This window comes from Saccopteryx bilineata, chromosome 12, assembly GCF_036850765.1.
Source record: "Saccopteryx bilineata isolate mSacBil1 chromosome 12, mSacBil1_pri_phased_curated, whole genome shotgun sequence".
Lineage (NCBI taxonomy): Eukaryota > Metazoa > Chordata > Mammalia > Chiroptera > Emballonuridae > Saccopteryx > Saccopteryx bilineata.
The window spans coordinates 14,352,577-14,371,898 of NC_089501.1; positions in this window are offsets into that span (position 1 = coordinate 14,352,577).

The window sequence follows — 19,322 nt, forward strand, 5'->3', positions numbered from 1 at the left end:
GATGTTTATAAAACATGACCTTTTTTTTTCTTTCTGTAAATGTTCATGTGCTTGCCCATTTTTCTTCTGTTTTCTGGTATATATTTTTCTTTCTGTGAGCTCTTTACAGATTATTGTTATTTGTCTCCTTTGTGATTTAAGTTGCAAACGTTCTCATCTCAGTTTTTTGTCGTCAACAATTTTAATTTTGTGGCTAAATTTATCATTTTATTGGTTCTAGAGTTTGATTCATAATTAAAAAGTTTTTTCCAACTTACAGATTATAGAGGAATTCATCCATGTTTTTTCTAATATTGCTATAGTTTATCATTCTCTTCCTCCCCTTCCCTCCCCTTTTTTTCTCCTTTCTTTTTTCTCTTTTTAACATTTTGATTCTGATCATCTGAAGTTTATTGTGAGGGTTTTTTTTTTTTAAGATTTTTTTATTGATTTTAGAGAGAGGAGGAAGAGAGAGAGATAGAAAGGCAGAGGATGTGAAGGAGCAGGAAGAATCAACTCATAGTTGCTTCTAGTATGTGCCTTGACTGGGCAAGTCTGAGGTTTCAAACTGGCAACCTCAGTGTTCCAGGTCAGTGCTGTATCCACTGCACCACCACAGGTCAGGCTGTGATATATTGTTTTGACATGAATCTAATTTTATCTTTTTCTAAATGGCTTTTTTAAAGGCCCATCTTTTGTCCAGTGATTTGAGATTGCCATCTGTTTTATACACTGAATTTTGATTTCTTGGAAAAATTTTTGGATTCTTATTAGGTTCCACTGATCTGTTTATTAATAAAGCAATATAACATGATTATAGTATGATTTTATATCTGGTAAGGCTTGGCATCCCTATTGTTCTTTTTAGTATTTATCAGCTATTTTTATTTGCATAGTGGACTTCAAAATAAGCTATTTACTTCCAGGAAATAATGTGGGGTTTTTTTTGTTAGTTATTTTTTGTTTCAGGTTAAATTTATAAACTTGGAAAGAATTGACTTTTTCATGATGTTGAATTGAATTTCTAAGAACAAGGGATATCATTCCATTTGTTCAAATTTACTCTTGAATTTTTCAATCCTTTTTAGGAGTGTTTTATTACTCAAGAATTTAATCCTGTTTTATTTCTTTTTTGATTTATTGCTTTTTTTTTTTTTTTTTGCATTTTTCTGAAGCTGGAAACAGGGAGAGACAGACAGACTCCCTCATGCGCCCGACCGGGATCCACCCGGCACGCCCACCAGGGGGCGACGCTCTGCCCACCAGGGGGCGATGCTCTGCCCATCCTGGGCGTCGCCATGTTGCGACCCTCCTGGGTGTCGCCATGTTGCGACCAGAGCCACTCTAGCGCCTGGGGCAGAGGCCACAGAGCCATCCCCAGCTCCCGGGCCATCTTTGCTCCAATGGAGCCTTGGCTGCGGGAGGGGAAGAGAGAGACAGAGAGGAAGGCGCGGCGGAGGGGTGGAGAAGCAAATGGGCGCTTCTCCTGTGTGCCCTGGCCGGGAATCGAACCCGGGTCCTCCGCACGCTAGGCCGACGCTCTACCGCTGAGCCAACCGGCCAGGGCGATTTATTGCTTTTTTATGTTAATTTTATATTCTACCTTATTGAATTCTCATATTATTTACATTAGTTTCATCTTTCTTTTTTTTAGGTTTCCAGGTATTATATGATATCGTCAGCAAATAGAAATAATTTTTACCTTTTTTTCCAATTCTTATCTCTTTAATAGTTTTTTATTTTTTAATTGTGTTGGCTAATACCTCCAATATAATGAGTGGTGGAGATAATGAGTATCCATGTCTAAAACTTGACTTCATTGGGAATGCCTCTAGTGTTTCCCCTCTTACCAGATGCTGATTTGGAAGCTAAGTGTGTGTGTGTGTGTGTGTGTGTGTGTGTGTGTATGTATACTGTATACCTATATATGTACACACATATATATGTACATATCATTGTTATTAGGATATAAGTACAGTAGTCCTCCCCATACCTGTGGTTTTGTTTTTTTTATTTTTAGTTACCTGAAGTAAAGCACAAATGGAGAATTCCAGAAATAATTCATAAATTTTAAAATGCACCTTTCAGAGTAGTATAATGAAATCTAGCACGGTAGTACCTGACTTTTGTCATGAGTTCTCTCTTTGTCAGTGTACCCATGCAGTATACACTCCCTGCCTGTTAGTCACTTAGTAGCCATGTGGGTTATCAGGTCATTTGTTGCAGTATAGCATTGCTTATGTTCAAGTCACCTGTATTTTCATTCATAATGGCCCCAAAGCATAGGAGTAGTGATGCTGGCCGTTCGCGAATATGACAAAGAGAGGCCATAAAAGTGCTTTATAATGCATCGTCAGGTAATAGTAGCCTGATGTTGCGTCAGAAGGCATGCATTGTTCACCTCCCTGTGTCTCATCACATAGGTGCTTTTAAATTTCCCATCATCACAAGCGTGAGTTCAGTATAATACGATTTTAAGAGGGGAAGACCACATTCACATAACTTTTATTACAGTATATTGTTAGAACTGTTCTATTTCATTAGTAGTTATTAATCTCTTACTGTGCCTCATTTGTAAATTAAACTTATGGTTATGTCTGTGTGGGGAAAGACAGTGCATATAGGGTTTGGTTCTTTGGGGTTTCAGGCGGTCATGGAACATATCCTTCATCATGTATTAAAGGGATCTACTGTATTCATCACTTTCTATTTAGCAATTATCAGGAATCAATGCTAAATTTTATTCAAGACTTTTTTAGAGGATATATGAATATGATCACATAATTTTTCTTAGATCTTTTAATTTGATGAATTATTAATGGTTTCCTAATACTGAATCATCTTTATATTCCTTGAATAAACCATACCCAGATGTTTAATAATTTTTATTTTGGGTTTTTTTGTGTGTTTTTTTTTTAGAGAGTGAGGAAGGGAGAGAGAGAAAAAGAGAGACCTTGCTTTGTTGTTCCACGCATTCATTGGTTGATTTTTGTATTTGCCCTGATGGATTGAACCCACAACCTTGGCGTGTCCAAACAATGCTCTAACCAACTGAGCTTACCTGGCCAGGGTCTGTGACTTTTTTCTTAAAAATGTACTGTTGGATTCTATCTGCTAAATATATTAGTTAGAATTTTGCAATGACTTTCATAAGTGAGGTGGGTCTGAAGTTTACTGTCCTTTGCAATATAATTCAGGTTTTGGAATCAATGTTAAATTTTATTTATAACAATAAGAAGTTTTTCTTCTTTTAGAATAGTTTAAATAGCATTAAGATTATTTGGTCTTTGAAGATTTGGTAGAATTTCCCTCTGAAACCACCTAGACTTGGTGCTTTTCTGGGAGTTAGTTCTTTGACAGTTTTTTTTATTTCAGTTTATACTTTCTGTGTCAACAGAAGCCAAATTCAGTAAAGTATATTATTCTAAGAAGTTACCCATTTCATTTGTTTTAAAATTAATTTACAAAGACATGTACTGAATAGTCTCTCAGTGTTTTCTTTGATTCCAACTTATTTTTCTCTTTTCATTTGCTATTTTGTGTATTTGTTTTCTTTTTTTTTGATTAGTTATCTAGTGCCTTGTTTATTTTGTTGATTAATTTTTAAGAACCAGCTTTTTAATTTGCTAGTTCTGTTGTTTCATTTAGTTTCTAAATCACTATTTGTACCCTATCTTTATTATTGAATTTTCTTGGTTTTCTCTGTTGCTCTTTATATAATTTTTAAAATGAGTATTTAATTCAAGCTCTAAATTTTCTACCAATCACTGATTTAGTTGTATTCTGTATATTCTGATATGCATTGTTTTATTTTTTTTATTATAATTTTTTTATAAATTATTCAAACAAGTTGTAAGGGCCAAGCACAACACCATCAGGCATGCTAGAGCAGCGTACTTTGGGGGGAAATTACCAGAGACAGGATCAGTAATCTCCAGGAACCCCATAGTCCGTACATGCTAGGGAAATGCACAGAGATAGGTGTATAAAAGCAGAGCTAGGTGTTCCATTCCAGGAGGACACTTGGATTGTTTTACTTCTAGGCTGCGTGACTAAGAGCGAGCACGGGGCCTTCTGCTGGTGTGATCAGGGCCAAGGGAAACCTTGGGTCAGCCCTGTTCCAGTAACTCCCTCAGGCTTTGTGGCTAGGGTGTGTGTGTGTGAGGATGTGGGTTGAAGTACTTCTGCCCTTAAAATCGGGCTGGTTCTACGTGCTATGTTGCAAGCTAATTGCATGATTCACCTGGCCCTTCCCTGTTATGGCCAAAACATAGGGGTTCAAGATTCAGGGTTGACTGGAAGTGGTCGCCTCAAGTACTAGGCATACCCAGTTTCTGTGGAGTTTTGCAGGTTCCAACTCGCTGTCTGGGAGACCAGTCTTTAGGAAATAAAAATTAGACAAATAACCTTCGATTTCAATTGCAGAAAGACTGTTATGTTACTTAATGTTTCTCTCAGAAGCACTATGTGTTTATATAAAAATATTTACATGTTTGAAATGGCTTTCATTGATGTCACCACATTATGATTTGAATCTTGGGTCAATTGAGAGTTACTTTTGATTGCAACACTTAAATTTAGATGTTTTTAATATGCAAAAGAGAAAAATACCAATTATCTTAAAGAGAAAATGAGTTCCTTGGATATGAAATTTGCTTCCTTGAAGGGAAATATATTTTAATTAGTACAAATAATTTTCAGCTTCTACATTATTAAACCTAGTTTTTATTATAATGCAATTCCCCTAACAAATAACATCATGTGATGCATTTTTGATATATTATTAAACTAAAAAATGGATTCAGAATAGGAAATAAGAAAGAGAAACTTTGGATGGAGGTCTGAGGGAGATGGTTTAACCTATATTTTTTACACATGTGAAAATGAAATACGAATAACTGAAAAAAAATGAAATCTTTCTTGTTTCATGCTTCCTAAATTTTTAATAATTCATATTTTATTTTATAAAGGCAGACCTGTATAGTAAGCTTTATATTTAAAAAGCCAGGGTTTTAGGTTTTAAGACCATGGTACATATTTTATAATACTTTTATAAACATTTTGTATAGTATATTTTATTTTCAAATAGTCTATAACTTTTCTTTTTTTCTTTGGATGACAGCTAAAATAATCAAATGTGTTTAGTATTTTTATTGATATATTCTTTAGTTCCTTTTTGCTATACCATCTCTCACCCCCATAGTGACAAGCTCGTAGTGGGTATTTGATGAATACCGGGTAAACGGATGACTGTCCCTTGGCAACTTGAACTCTGTTTGAATGTGTCTGTTGGAGCCAAACCTGTGTCCTAAGTAGAGAGTATCAACAGTGCTCAGCTGAGCAGTTGACCCAGTTGCGATTCTTTTTTCAAACATACGGTAATTCTAAATACTGCTGAGCATCATCTCCTCGATCCCCAGCCTCCTCTCAGCCAAGTCTGTCATTCTTACTTAACATCGTACTTTTTCATCTTTGTTATTTATACAGAACTTCAAGGAGGTAGACATTTAAACAGTGTGCAGCCATAGGTCATGATGGTGGAGTAGGTGGCATAATGCCCCCCTCTCCCAAAGGTATCAAGTCTTAAACTCTGGAATATATAAATGTTACTTCAAGATTTGGAAAAGGGTTTTGCAGATGTGACTGATTTAGGATCCTCAGCCAAGGACATTTTATGGGGGGCCCTAAATGCCATCACAAGTGCCCTGAAAAGAGAGGCAGAGGGAGAAAGCAGAGACACAGGAGGACGTACAGGTGGAGGTGCAGCGAGACCCTGGGGGCCGACAGTGGAGAGTGCGCCCCAAGCAAGGAATGCCTGGAGCCACCAGATGCTGGGAGAACGAGGAATGTGTCCTTCCCTAGGCTCCTCGGAGGGACTCGGCCCTGCGGACACCTTGATTCGGGCTTTAGGCATCAGGGACTGTGAGAGAACGAATTTCTGTTATTTTAAGCCACCAAGTTTATAATTTATTAAAACAGCCACAGGAAACTAATGCAGATGGAAAAGATGGAATGTTACTAAAATGATCATTAAAATGATTTTTGTGGTAGGAAATAGCTTGACTGGTTAATGTGTGTGTGTAGACTAAAGTGTGTATTGACTGGTGTGGGTGTCTAATAAAATTATAAGTAACCAATTTGTTTTACTGTATAATTACTTAAAATCTTTATACAATCTGTTGCTATTTGTCTATAAAAATCTCTGAATTCTGAATTAAGTCAAATACTGTGCTAGTGAAGACAAAGTTTTTAAGGCTAATTGCTTAAAAGACGGAATCTGTTTAAGCCTGAAGAAACGTGGATTTGGCCTTGTAAGTGAAGGATGGCTTGCCCCAGAATCACCGCCCCTGCAACCACCTGGTGAAACATAATTTTTGAACAACTAGTTGTAAGTGGGACACCAGTCTCATGTTGCTATGTCTAACCATTCAAAGGTGCAGTAGACAGTCAACATTTTTTTTATGGCTGTCCAGCTTCCAAACTTTCCCCTCTGTTTGGCATAATCCAACAATGGTTTCAATGGTACACAGGGTTCTACCTCCAGGTATAGTAATCAAAATGCCAGTTCCTCCCTCTCTTCTTGTTAGAGCCAGGACTTGGTCATGCGACCAGGGCTTAGTTAATCAAATAGCCCCACCCAGGACCCTGAATCTTTCGTGACTGACATTTGCGTAGACAGTTAGGCTTGGTGCTCAGCAGCAGGGGCAGTGCTTCTGCCAAAAGTTTCCCGATTCTGCCCTTCAGCGCTGCCTTGATGTTGGCAGTGGTCCTCCCAGGACCCAGGCGTGGTCCTCCAGCACCCCACCAATATTGCGAACTTCCAGTGCCCTTTCTGCAAGTTCCATTTTTACTTGAGAGAACTGGTGTCAGATTGATTCTGTTACTTTCAGTTTGTTTTCTAACAGATATAACGGTTCTTCTTACTACCCATTATTATATTAAAATTTTCTTAGGAGTTTAGGCTTCACATTAATCCAATAGAGTTCTGACTCAGAGATAGTGAAAGTGAGCCATCATATATGGCCTTAAAATTATTACTATTGATTATCTTTTTCAAGATGTATCAGGAACTAAAACATCTAGGCAGGTCTTTGTGGTCTGCTAGCAAGTGTAGGGGCACCCTTATTATCCTCCGGGATAATGAGAGTTTGGCCTGATACTTTAAGATAACAATGATGCGCTATTTTTTGTTGATTAACCGATATGCTGCATATAGAGGAAAATGTAGATAAAATTGATTATTGAGTGCTTACTTCATGCCAGCCATTGTTTTATGCATTTCATACACATTGTTAATCCTTATAACAATACTACGAGGCAGGTACCATTAAAATTCCCAGAGAAGGAAATGGAGACATGGGCAAAAGAAGGAGGGGCAGGGGCAGCTGACAGTTCTGTTACTGTCAGAAATTCAACCAGTATTAGAAAGTCGGTTCTGGAAGACGTTCTGGCTTCTCAGCTGCAGCCAGAACCTGTAAAGACTTAATGTGTCCTTTATCAGTGACAAGTGCAGCTCTTAGGACAGCACCACACACAGATGGGGAACTAGCCCAGCTGATGCAAATTGAAGCCATCTGTATAATTTTTAAAATGAATCTGTAGCTTAATTCCCTAATATATATCTAATCATAGTGTGTTTTCTTAATGCATAATTATTTTTTTTAAAGGAATACCTTCCTCATCTAGAAAATCATTTGTGATTAGTTAAGGCAATCTCAATTTTATAGCTGAGCTGAAAACCACATGGAGAATCTTGATACAGAGGTATAGACTAAAACTAGTATTTAAAGAAGTCAGCATGGCTTAGGTTTCATGACCGGACTGGCAGAAACAGCTAACTTTGGCTGTTCTGTCCTAGTACCACACTTGGACCCAATTCTATTTTTCCTCTTTGTTGTGGTGGGCTGGCACTGGGAATGGCCTGATACCAGGGTCCACAGGATAGGCCTGGCTCTGAGTCTGTGGGGGCTGCCATGGTACCAAGTCCACAGAGGCAGGCCTGGCGTGTGGGGCTGTGGTGTTGGGACTGAAGACTGGGTCTGAAGTAGTGGCCTGAATCTTGGCTTTGTGAAGGCCAGCCAGGTGCGGGGGATGAGCCTGGAGCCTGAGTTCAAAGGGGCAGTTCTGGGGTCTGGGTCTCTGGGAGCCAGCCCAGCATCAAGATCTGTGGCCTCATTCTTAATTCTATTGCTCCTTCCATTTGAGACATTTAAACATTTAGAATTGTCTCCTGTTTCTTCCTTGTAAGGTCAGCTGAGGGAGGACACTGAGTTCAGGTTAAGAAAAGTTTATTAGGGAGTCATCTGCCGGGCTGACTCCTAAGGCGGAGGTCAGCCCCTGTTCTCTAACAGGTAGAGTTACAGAGGGGATTCGAGGGTGGGGGCTGGTACTCGTTAAGGAAAGATGTAACTTTCAGCGATTTATGTAAGATTAACTGTAAGTAAGCTAGGGGACCTTCCACACCCGGGTTAGTCACCTGGATGCCCAGGGGGTAGTGACCTGGAACATCCAGTTTGTCAGTGACCCTTTGTCCACTTTAGGGAGGAGGAGGTCCTGGTCCCCACCAGCAACCCTATCACTCCTCATAACTGTTCCTCCATTCCCACTGCCTCTATCTTGTTTGGAGCCCATGGTCTCTATGGTGGACCTTCCAGAACTTCCCAATAGCTCCCCCCATTACCACTTCTCCTCAAACCCCTATACACAGCAGGAGAGTGACCTTGTTCTTATTTTTTTTATAGATTTTTTTTGTGAGGGGGGGGGAGAGAGAGAGAGAGAGAGAGAGAGAGACATCGATTTGTTGTTCTACTTATTTATGCATTCATTGGTTGATTCTTATATGTGCTCTACCAGGGATCAAAACCACAACCTTGGGGTATCAGGACAATGCTCCAACCAATTGAGCTACTTGGCCAGGGTAGAGAGTAATCTTAAAACAAACAAAAAATTTAGATCACACCACTTCCTACTCATGCCCCACCCCAAGCTTCTCATTCAACTTCAAATAAAGCACAAACTCCTCAGGTCACCCCAGCCAGCCTCTCCAATGTCACTTCCTCTCACTCTACTCCACCTGTTGTCTGTCCTTATACTTACCAAACTCCAGAGCCTAATTTAGATGAGTCAAGCACAGTAAAGAACAGCAAATGAATAAACACAAAGCAGATACGCCTGAGGTAGTCTGAGGGTGCATACTGATTATTTTCAATAGATAAATTTCACATTTGCCTTTGCCTGGATCCATTCAGGTTCTCTCTCATCTATTAGCTTCTAGTTCATTTTGTCAAATGACAATGTAATTGAGGATTTCGTATCAGAAGCAGATTAATGCAGCTTGCTTTCTCTGCCATTACTCTCCAAGGTGAGTGAAGATGACCCATTTGGCTGTTGAGTTCATCTTTTGCTGACAGTTAAAAGATCCATAATGTATTGGTTTGATGAAGTGTAGCAATAATATCAGTGGGCCAGATATTTTGTGGTATTTAAAAACCGGGCAATGGGTTGTGAGCCTGAGACAAATTTATTTGTTAATTAAATTTCCTTTTCCTCAGCTCACCAGTTCCCATGAATAGACATTTTCTAGTTTTCATAAATAACCTGTTAACAACTTTGGAAACTACTCATTGGCCAAGTCCTTAAAAAAGAGGTACATATCCTTGGTTAAACAAAACACCACTACACTGAGCAGTCTTGAATGGAAAAAATGAAATTATTAATCATTCTCAATGCTCTTCAGAAAGAGCAGTATCTATTTCAGCAAAGCAAATCATTTCTCTTTTGGTTAAATGACTCTAAATTCTCCTCATTTTTGGGTCATACTTGAGAGTCTAAGTGTGAAGGTTCTGTTCAGCCTGTTCCTTTTCTATGGTTTCTCTCTCCCAGTTGTCTCTGAACGATGGACAGAGTTGAGGCCAAGCTTAGCTCACCTCTCTTGGAGATTTTATGTCATGATTCACACAGTTCTTTCAAAGCACATCCCTATGTGATAGGCTTCAAGTCCTCAGATAAAAACCAAGGCTATGTGTAAGACATAAAATTCCATACTAAGATGATGAAAATAAACAGAAACTCGTACATTAAAACCGTTTATCACTGCCTCCAGCGAGGCAAAGAAATGCCTATTAGGCACCTACAGGTTGCTTAGTGCTTGGCTAGGATGAATTAACCATTTTGGGGAGCACCCAGTAATGACATGTACAAGAATAAATAATAAAAATAATATATGACATGATGAAGACTCCATCAGACTATAGGAATCAACAAGCAGAGACCAAGAAGACTGAGGTAATCAGCAAAGATTTCAAGAGTCTTCAATTTCAAGTCTGTCCAGTTTGGGTTAAATACGCCCCTTCTCCTTTCATTACACTTCACAATTACCTGTTCCATTTCCCTTAGCAGAAGTTATTTTATCTACCTGTTTACTTCTCTAGCTGTTCACTACCATCTGAGGTTCTTGAAGGCACTCGGGATTAGTGCTTCACACAGAGTAAGAGCTCAACAAGAGTGTGTGAACTGAACCAAGCAGAGAGATTATACGTGGAGACCACTAACACATGGGGTCTGCTCATTGTTGGCATGTGAACTTTGTTTACCATTTCAAAATACTTGAAATTAGTGATGGAGATAACACTTCCTGGTCTTTGTTCAGTGTTTGTAGAAGCTCTCAAGGCACACAATGTGTACCTCAGGAGTTTCTAGGACTCTAAAACCGATTAGCGGGCTCTGTGAGCACCTGCTCCCTTTACTTGGGTACCCATGGGCGCTTAATGATTCCTAACTGACTCGTTCTATCTTTCTCTGTTGCTTTCCCATATGCTTGAAGTTAGTTTCCTTTGCCACTGTCCTTTTTCTAGATTTTTTTTTCGCAGAGTAGAAATAGTGTCAAGATGCACATAAGAACACCCTCAAATCATCCTGTTTTATATTTTGGGTGCTTTTTCAAATTCCACTTCTATTTCAATCACTTCAGGGAAACTAAATAATTTATCTCTTTGGTTCTCTGTAGCCCTGTAATTTTGTTAGATAAAAAAGGTGTCCAAATTGTGATTTAGCTGTAGTTCCAGATTCGTATTGCCTGCAGCCATGTGATTTAAAATTCTAGAGAGGATGCCACACTTACTACAGGCTAAACCTGTGTCTTTGTTGACTTGAGTAAACCTCTGGGGAAAATACAGCTCTGTGAGCAGGAAAGAAAGACGTCGCCTTCAGTCATCAGATGAGGTGAAGTCACTTGGAACAGATTAAGCACACAATAGGAAAGGAACATTTCTTCAGAGTAATCTTTTAAATTATTGCCCAAATTGCAGTTAAAACTTTTACTCACTTGCCCTTCCCATTGTCATCTCTCACTGTTTCCCAAGGAAGAGTAACAAAGAGTAGAAAAAATTAATTTCTCAAATCCTTAAGAATGGAGAACTTTAAACCTGTTATATTAGAGCGCTTGTCTTTCTTGTGCAAATACTGTTGATGATGATTTGAATTTTGCTTATGATTGAAATACAACAGTGGTAGTCAACCTGGTCCCTACCACCCACTAGTGGGATTCCAGCTTTCATGGTGGGCGGTAGTGGAGCAACCAAAGTATAAATAAAAAGATAGATTTAACTATAGTAAAGTTGTTTTATAAAGATCTAGTCTGCCAAATTTAGCAAAAATCCGACATAAAGTACTTGGTAAGTAATTATTATTATATGCTTTAACTTGCTGTAACTCTGCTTTATAAATTTTATAAAGTTACTTCCCTACTTTATAAATCACCATTACTGTGAAACCAGTGGGTGGTTAGAAAATTTTACTACTAACAGAGATACAAAAGTGGGCAGTAGGTATAAAAAGGTTGACTACCCCTGGAATACAAGTACTCTTTCATCATGTGATCCTTGCTGCAGTGTCCTAATTGCATTACCTTTCTTAGACCATTCTCACTTTCTTTCTAAGGCTTGTGTATGTTGTGAATGTCCAACCAACAAGGCTGGTATTTATTAATTTCATGTTAGCATTAAGGAATGTCAGGGAATTAGCACTTATTGATCACACATGCTGTGCTAGAACAGTGCTAGGTGCTTACATATGCTATTTTATTTGATTCTCATTATAATTTAGTGATGAAGAGATTGTTTTCATCCTGGTAGATAAGTACACTGGGATTCAGAAAGTTTACATCAATTTGATTTGACTAACAGAGCACAGAATGTGGGGGAACCTGAATCCAATTATGGTTGATCCCAAAAGCCCATTATCTTTCTACTACATAATGCTACAATCTTATTGTGACTAGTGGGTATCACAAAAATGAATAATTTTTTTTATTCTTATTGATTTTATTTTCTTAAATATTTTATTGTGGTTCCTAATAGGTGCTCTCTGTCTTCTGTAAATTGCTTTGGAAGGTACTGTGTGTGCACATACACATACATGGCTAGGCATTAGAAATTATAGTTTTAGCCCTGGCCGGTTGGCTCAGTGGTAGAGCGTCGGCCTGGCATGTGGGGGACCGGGGTTCGATTCCCGGCCAGGGCACACAGGAGAAGCACCTGTCTGCTTCTCCACCCCCCCTCTTCCTCTCTGTCTCTCTCTTCCCCTCCCGCAGCCAAGGCTCCATTGGAGCAAAGATGGCCCGGGTGCTGGGGATGGCTCCTTGGCCTCTGCCCCAGGCGCTAGAGTGGCTCTGGTCGCGACAGAGCGACGCCCCGAATGGGCAGAGCATCGCCCCCTGGTGGGCATGCCGAGTGGATCTTGGTTGGGCGCATGAGGGAGTCTGTCTGACTGCCTCCCTGTTTCCAACTTCAGAAAAATACAAAACAAAAAAATTATAGTTTTATTTAGATATTTAGCCAATAGTACTTTTTACTGAGAATTTCCCTTTTCTGTAATTCCCAATTTGAGAACTTTATAAAAATTGTTTATAACTTACAAAATCAAAATAGGCAACAACAAATGGCTTTTCTCCACACATTTTAGAGTCCTTGACATGGTTCCAACTCTCCTGCTCTCCTTTGTCCATCCTCCTCTCCTCCACCCTCCTTCTCCTCTGTGCTCCATTGCATTCACTACCTCTTGCTCTCAACTGATACCAATTTCTAGCAGCTGACTTCGCGTCATCTGCCCTTTGCTCCTCTCTTGGGCCAGCCTGTCTCCTTTCCTATGAAACCTTCCTCTATCTGCTCTCCTCTTTGATCTTTTAGTCAAAACATCACAGCTGAAACAATGAGATAAATACTGTAGTCTTTATCTCTTTATGTAGATAAAGACTACAGTATTTATCTCGTGGCTAGCAGTATTTCCACAGCTAAGTTAAAAGAGCAAGATCATTGGTTTATGAAGTTGTTGTTGTTTTTGTTGTTGTTGTTGTTGTTATTTGATTCTTTTTAAAACTCATCCACAGTGTTCGGACAACACGGTGTATGGTGAGCCCTCAACAAATATTTCCATGTTGCTGGTCCAGCTGCTCTGAAGCTATACAGGTACAGGGGTTCCACAAAATGGCATAATTGAACTGTTGTTGGTTTCCATGTCATGCACTTTGTTTGTTTGTTTGTTTTGTGTTTTTCTGAAGTTGGAAACGGGGAGGCAGACAGACTCTTGCATGCGCCTGACCGGGATCCACCCGGCATGCCCACCAGGGGGCGATGCTCTGCCCATCTGGGGTGTCGCTCTGTTGCAACCAGAGACATTCTAGTGCCTGAGGCAGAGGCCACAGAGCCATCCTCAGCACCCGGGCCAACTTTGCTCCAATGGAGCCTTGGCTGCGGGAGGGGAAGAGAGAGACAGAGAAGAAGGAGAGGGGGAGGGGTGGAGAAGCAGATGGGTGCCTCTCCTGTGTGCCCTGGCCGGGAATTGAACCCAGGACTCCTGAACGCCAGACTGATGCTCTACCACTGAGCCAACCGGCCAGGGCCCATGTCATGCACTTTGAAAGTGGCCAGTGTTGTGGACCATAAATGGCAGAAAGCCATTGTAGATTTGAGGCTTAGCAAAAGGCTAAGTTCTCCCCCCCTCCATCTCCATATTTGGCTATTATGCTGAGTATTTGCACCCACTTCACTTGCTTCCTTAAGTTGCTGGAAGCAATTTATATGCCCTTCCTCTAACTCTTTGTTTGTTTTCAGATGTTGGTAGATTTCACTAATACATCCTGTTTATGCTTTGGGAGAGTTCCTGTTTTAGCCTTGGATGTGTAACTTTGTATCAAGGACTTCCTTGATTTGCATATGGCTATATATCGATAATACAGCAAACTGGGGCTATGGGGCACTCGGATATTGCCATCGGCATTTGAAGAGTCCTCCCCGTCCCATTTTTTCTTGATGAGTATGTTTCCTTAATTCTGCACTGTTATTAGGGACCGTGCTCGTCCCTGGCAGGCCAGCTCCGTGAATAGGGCATGGCCTACCATCTTCCAGGAACAGCTAGAGGAGGAGTTTTTAATGAGGAAAGGCTCCTTAATACAAGGAATACTTTGCCATTATTTAGTGCCGAGATAATTAAGAGATGTGATGGAATTCATACGTAGTACTCAATGAACTTGCTAGCTTTATTGTTCTTCTGTCCTGAACCAATGCAGTGCTTTGGCCTCCTAACATCACTTTGTGCCCTCCACCCCAAGTACAGTTTGTTTTCCATTTCACTTGCTGAAGTTCTTATAGGCCGGTGCATGCTTCCAGAGCAAAGCCTAGGCACAGCATGAAAAACTTCTCACCGCGAAGGCCAATATGGATAGATGGGTCAGGGGCCACTTCTCAGTGGTGATGCATGGGCTCATAGCAAACATCAGACTGAATGTTGGCTGTCTCAGCAGATGCGGGTAGACAGGTGGCTTCAAGTAGCCTCAAGGGACTGTGTTGCTCTTCCCAGTCCCTCCCCACCAACTCTTCAACACTTTGCAAAACCCCATCACCCATGCAGCCGACAGAAAGAGGAGGTCTTTGATGGGCTAAGATAAAATTTCTGCTCCTCTCTGAGGGAATGGCAGTGTGAAATAAAAAGGTTGAGTTAAGAAACATAAATTTTCACTACCGAATCTAAAGACTAAGATTCATCCCTGCTTCCTCATTTGCTTCTGTGTTTCTTGCTGCACTGTGGACATTATGAGTTAGACTGTCCAGTTCACCAGGGTGTCCCCAATACCCAGCACACAGCTGGCACTCAATAACTAGTAATGAGCAAATGAATAGTCTGAGGGTGAGAGTGCTTCCCTTCCTGTCTGTCTGGTGACTGTGGGCAATAATTTCAAATCGGCAAGAGCAGAGGAGCAGGCTGAGAGAGCCTTCTGTTGCAGATTTTGTTCTTTTCTTGTAAAGGTCAAAAAGCTAAATATCACTGAATCTATTTCCTAGGAGAAAACAAGTAGCTACTGGGTCTTAAAATTAAAATGACCAATGGCAGAACACTGTCACCTTTGTGAAAGACTTCTTCTCATCCACATTTAACATTCAGGGTCCTAGGCTCTGAAGACAATAAGCAGAAGTTGTGGTGTGCTTCCACTCTGACACTTATTTTTAAAAAAGAACAAGTTTATACATTTCACATACCGCATCTCCATAACACTGATTTCAGTCTTGATGAACACAAGCAAGTATCAATAGTGCTTTAACATGTAAATGATACATCTGTTAGTGACTTGAGAATGGTTATTTCTGATGTACAACGGTGTAAGATAATTTCATTACCAGGTTTTAATATTATATATAATTACAATCACAACAATAATTATCAACATTATCATGGTGAAGACTATTTGTTGAGTGCTTATTTGGAATATATGATAAGTTGTTTTATTAATTACTTTGACCCTATGGTTTAATTTTCTAACTTAGGCCTAAGGAAATAGAAGGTCTCCTTCCCCTGTTGATCTTAAGATCACATCTTGAGAGGTGTATGGGGGTACCAGAAACTCACAGAATGATCTAGAGCGGCGATTTTCAACCACTGTGTGGCCAGGAAGAAAGAGGTACATTATGGAGGAAAGATGGGTGGCAGTTTGTAACCCAGGAGCCTCTCTGTCCACCGCCAGGGCACAGCACGAGCTGCCTGCGTGGTTTTGTTATTCAAGAAGGGAAGGGGTGGTGAGAAGAAGGAAAGCCTGAAAACAATATTTACTCAGAAAAGACCAAGTATTTACCTGAAAGACACTATGATATACTGGAAAGTTACTTTTTTTTTTTTTTTTGTATTTTTCTGAAGCTGGAAACGGGGATAGACAGTCAGACAGACTCCCGCATGCGCCCGACCGGGATCCACCCGGCATGCCCACCAAGGGGCGACGCTCTGCCCACCAGGGGGCGATGCTCTGCCCCTCCGGGGCATCGCTATGTTGCAACCAGAGCCACTCTAGCGCCTGGGGCAGAGGCCAAGGAGCCATCCCCAGCGCCAGGGCCATCTTTGCTCCAATGGAGCCTCGGCTGGGGCTGCGGGAGGGGAAGAGAGAGACAGAGAGGAAGGAGAGGGGGAGGGGTGGAGAAGCAGATGGGCACTTCTCCTGTGCGCCCTGGCAGGGAATCAAACCCGGGACTTCTGCATGCCAGGCCGATGCTCTACCACTGAGCCAACCGGCCAGGGCTGGAAAGTTACTTTTAATTGACATGTTTAATTTTTTTTCCTGGTATTTGTTACATGGGAGGCTCAAGGAAAAGGTGAATAATACAAAACAACCTCCTTCTTAGCACATCAGAGTTGTTTGTGTGGATTCGAGACTTCTATACTTTATTCCCATCTTATCTAGGATGTCTCCTCCAGGAGACTCTTGTGCCTGTCATGGCCTAGGATATCTTCTCCAGGAGACTCTTGTGCCTGTCATGGCTTCCAGATGGCTCAGACAGAATGAGGTCCTAGCAGGAACCAGTGTAAACTCCCGATGAGACTTTACCTAATGTGTAGTAGAGGGCTCACCAGTTGTGAGTTTCTTTTCCCTTTCCCTCCCCAACTTCTATCATGAAAACTTTCAAATAGGCAAAATAGTTGAGATTAGTTCAATGAACATTCTCATACTCCTCACTCACCTAAATTCAACAATTGCCAACATTTTTCTATTCTTCTACTCTCCATACATATCTGCATACGTATATATGTATGCATACCTCTATGTATTTTATTGAAGTATAGTTGACAATAAATAGCCTATATTAAAGTGCCCAATTTGATGAATTTTGATATATGTAAGCATCCTTGAAACTAGCAGGATAATCAAGATAACAAACATGACCATAACTTTTACCCAAAAGTTTCTTTCCATCCTTTTTTGATACACCCTCTCCCATCCTCCTTTCTCGCCCTTTATTCCTGGCCAATCTCTGATCTGTTTTCTGTCACAATAGACTAACTCTTGTTTCCTAGAATTTTATATGAAGGGATTCATAAAATATATACTCTTTACTGAAGAGGCTTCTTTTGCTCAGCATCATTATTTTGAGATTCATCCAGGTTGTTGTATGTACTAATAGTTTATTTCTTTTATGCCTGATTGTTGTCCTGTTACAAGTAAACTATAATTCATTTATCCATTCAGTTGGTGCAAATTTTGGTGGTTCTAAAAAATAGAGCTACTGTGGACATTTCCACACAAGTCTTTGTTTGGCAAACATTTTCATTTGGGGGGCAGGGTAAATATGTAGGAGTGATGGAATGACTAGGTCATGTTACCATATGTGCACTTTTAACATTTTAAGAAACTACCAAGTTGTTTTCCGAAATGGTTGTATTTCCACCAGTGGTGTATGAGAGTTCCAGTTGCTTCAAGTCCTTCCCAACACTTTTTATCTTCACTTTTTGCGATTTTAGCCATGCTAGAAGGTGTATAGAGGAGTCTCATTATGGTTTTTACTTGAATTTCCCGAATGTGTAATGATGTTGCACATTGTTTCATGTCCTCATTTACCTCTTCTATATACCTGCTTTGGTGAAGTGTTCAAATCTTATGTCCCTTTTAGAAAATGGTCTTGTTAATGTAAGAAATGTCTAAACCTGTAAAAAAATTTTATAAGAGTTTATTTGAGCCAAACTGACGACATATGCCAGAACGGAAGATCTCAAATGCTCCAGAGAATGACAGCTTTGCAGTCTCTTTAATATGTATTTGGACTTAAGGAGGGAATGTGAGGAAGATTTTATGAGGTGGGAAAAAGTAAGGTGGGATTGGATTACAGGATAGTTGTCAAGATTATGTTATGTGTTCTCTTGAGGATGGTTATGCTTCCAAGAGGTCTTGAAAAGAGGCATTTCAAAGATATGTTAGATTAGTGGTTCTCAAAGTGTGTGCCAGGGTGCACTGGTGTGCCCTAGAAGATTTCCAGGTGCACCCTATGGTATTCCAGAGAAATATGTGCCTGTTGGGGACCAAAAAACTAACAGGGTTTTTGGGGTTTAGATTTTGGGGGGGCAAAGGTGTAGGGAATTGGCTAAAAGCTGACAGTCTGCCCAATCCCCCACCTCACTTGCCTGATTAGGTTGCAAAAGGCTGTTAAGCTTTGGTGCTGGATTGTTTACACTACTCCCCACATTCCCCAGAAAGACAGGAGGCAAGTTTCTTCTATCCTTTGTTTGGTGTAGTTAAGATGATATGTATGGTGGGGGTTTTCTGCACTCAACACAATTAAGAGTAAAAAGAGAGGAATTATTCAATGTATTGATGAGGAAATGAGAGTTTACCTTTCAAATATATGTCCAAACATTGAAGAAATCACTAGGACACATCAGGCTCATGTTTCTCATAAAGACAAGAATGAAAAAACTTAACACATTTGTGCTGGGACCTGCTGAATTTACTAAATCTTACTAAGAATGTATTTATTGTATATATATATATATATATATATATATATATAAAGATAACTTTTTATCATTTTTTAAATTTTTTAACCCCTCTTTTTTACGAATTCTAAAAAGCAAAAAATGTAACATAAAAATGTTTTGGGTTTTTTTTTATATTTTTCCGAAGCTGGAAATGGGGAGAGACAGTCAGACAGACTCTTGCATGCGCCCGACCGGGATCCACCCGGCACGCCCACCAGGGGCGACGTTCTGCCCACCAGTGGCGATGCTCTGCCCACCAGGGGACGATGCTCTGCCCCTCCGGGGCGTCGCTCCGCCGCGACCAGAGCCACTCTAGCGCCTGGGGCAGAGGCCAAGGAGCCATCCCCAGCGCCCGGGCCATCTTTGCTCCAATGGAGCCTTGGCTGCGGGAGGGGAAGAGAGAGACAGAGAGGAAGGAGGGGGAGGGGGTGCAGAAGCAAATGGGCGCTTCTCCTATGTGCCCTGGCCGGGAATCGAACCCGGGACCCCCGCATGCCAGGCCGACGCTCTACCGCTGAGCCAACCGGCAAGTGCCAAAATGTTTTTTAATGTCAGAA